This window comes from Arachis duranensis, chromosome 3 (genome assembly GCF_000817695.3).
Source record: "Arachis duranensis cultivar V14167 chromosome 3, aradu.V14167.gnm2.J7QH, whole genome shotgun sequence".
In the NCBI taxonomy this organism is placed as follows: Eukaryota; Viridiplantae; Streptophyta; class Magnoliopsida; order Fabales; family Fabaceae; genus Arachis; species Arachis duranensis.
The window spans coordinates 84601488-84603898 of NC_029774.3; positions in this window are offsets into that span (position 1 = coordinate 84601488).

Here is a 2411-nt window from a genome sequence, read left to right on the forward strand (position 1 = left end):
AGTGGATTTTTATGTCATTTACTCATTTTTGTAAACCCTAAGCTACTAGTTATCTACAAATAGGACCTTTTACTATTGTATTTGACATCCTGGAATCTTTTGATCATGTTTTTATGATTGAACCCTCTTTGGGAGGCTGGCCATTCGGCCATTCCTAGACCTTGTTCTTATGTATTTTCAACGGTGGAGTTTCTACACACCATAGATTAAGGTGTGGAGCTCTGCTGTACCTCGAGTATTAATGCAATTACTATTGTTCTTCTATTCAATTCAATTTATTCTTGTTCTAAGATATCACTTGTTCTTCAACTTGATGAATGTGATGATCCGTGACACTCATCATCATTCTCACCTATGAACGTGTGTCTGACAACCACCTCCGTTCTACCTTAGATTGAGTGGATATCTCTTGGATCCCTTAATCGGAATCTTCGTGGTATAAGCTAGAATTGATGGCGGCATTCAAGAGAATCCGGAAGGTCTAAACCTTGTCTGTGATATTCTGAGTAGGATTCAATGATTGAATGACTGTGACGAGCTTCAAACTCGCGATTGTGGGATCGACCCTTACTCGCGTAAGGTTTATTACTTGGACGACCCAGTGCACTTGCTGGTTAGTTGTGCGAAGTTGTGATAAAGAGTTGAGATTGCAATTGAGCGTACCATGTTGATGGCGCCATTGATGATCACAATTTCGCCCACCAAACATACATAAGCTTAAGGGCTAAAGCGATAGTAATCAAATCAAATCCACAATTGAATTGAGTTATTAAATATTTTTACAAACTTGCAAGAAAAGATAATTCTAGGTGGAGACATGTAATTAAGCAATCGAACCCTCACCGGATGTGTTTACACTCTATTCGCTCAAGTGTTTAGGGTTGATTCACTCAATTCTCCCCTAATCATGCTTTCCAAAATTTGTTTTTCATCTAACAATCAACAATTATTTCATGCATGCATACATTCATCATGAAGTCTTTTCATAGGTTGTAATGGGGCTAGGGTCAAGGTAGGATATATATTTGGTTAAGTGGACTTGAGATTTGAATCTTTGATAAGCTTAGACTTCCCACTTAACCTATGACAACCTATACAATTAAGTGCTAACCTAACTATCCATTCTTAACTTTTTCACATACTCATGAATTTCTCTTTTTTTATCACAACTCATATGCATTGACTTTATTGAACTTTACTTTGGGGCATTTTGTCCCCTTTTTATTCTTTATTTTTTTCTTTTTCCTTTTTTTTCTATTTTTTTCTTTCTTTTTCTTTTCTTTTCTTTTCCACTTTTTTTATTTTTGTTTTTCTCATATTTTTTTCTTTCTTGCGAGCAATATACAAGAACATCAATGCATAGGGTTTAACCTTTGATTAATACATGAGTATGTACACAATTCCCAATATTTACAACAAAAACAAAAAACACCCTTTTATCCCAACTAATATCCCAAGTTTCCCACACTTGAATGATACACACACTCACTAGCCTAAGCTAATCAAAGATCCAAATAAAGGACATTTATTATTTTTCGCTTCAAGGCTTGTAATGCGCTAAATTAAGAATAAAGTGGGTTAATCATAGGCTCAAAATTGGCTAACAATGGAGGATAAAAGGTAGGCTATTTGGGTAAGTGAGCTAATGAAATAATGGCCTCAATCATATAAATGCATGAATACAAGAAATAATGGACATAGAGAATCAAACAAATCAAGGATTACAATCATAGAAGGAGAACAATGCACACAAGAATGGAAATAAGTGGTTATAGGATGTAACCACACAATTTGGCTCAAATCTCACAAGCTTGTGTTCTTAGCTCAAAAACATGATCCACAATGTATATATAATTCAAGCAAGTTCTATAAAAAGTTTTTCACTCAAATCAATTGAGCTGCCCTATAGAGAAAATCCTTGAAAATTTTCATTATTCTGACTAAGTTTATTGTGTATATATATGCAAAATAAGAAAATATAACAAAAATCCTAAAAGACCTAAAATGAAAATGCGAAAGTGTTGGGATTAGAAACTTGTCAGCCAAAAGCGTCGACTGGTCGAACGACCTCCCCACACTTAAAAGTTTGCACCATCCTTGGTGCACTGAAATTGCACCATCGTCGGTGTACTCAAAGATGAGCAAGGGGGTACGGCGACTCTCCGAGTTGCTACCTTCAGCTGGTAGGTCAACTGGTTGCTGCGTGTTCTTTTTCACTTCTGTTTTTGCTTAAAATGATTCATCCTGCAAATAGAAAACAAGATAAGAAGGCAAGTTGACACAAAAGCAAAGAAGCATAAATTGTTGGGATGAGGTAAAGCACTAGAATGGAGTGAGTGAATTGGTGTGACATTAATGAATATAAGTGTGTGGTTCTAGATTGTGTGTGGTTTAGAGCACATACTAGCATG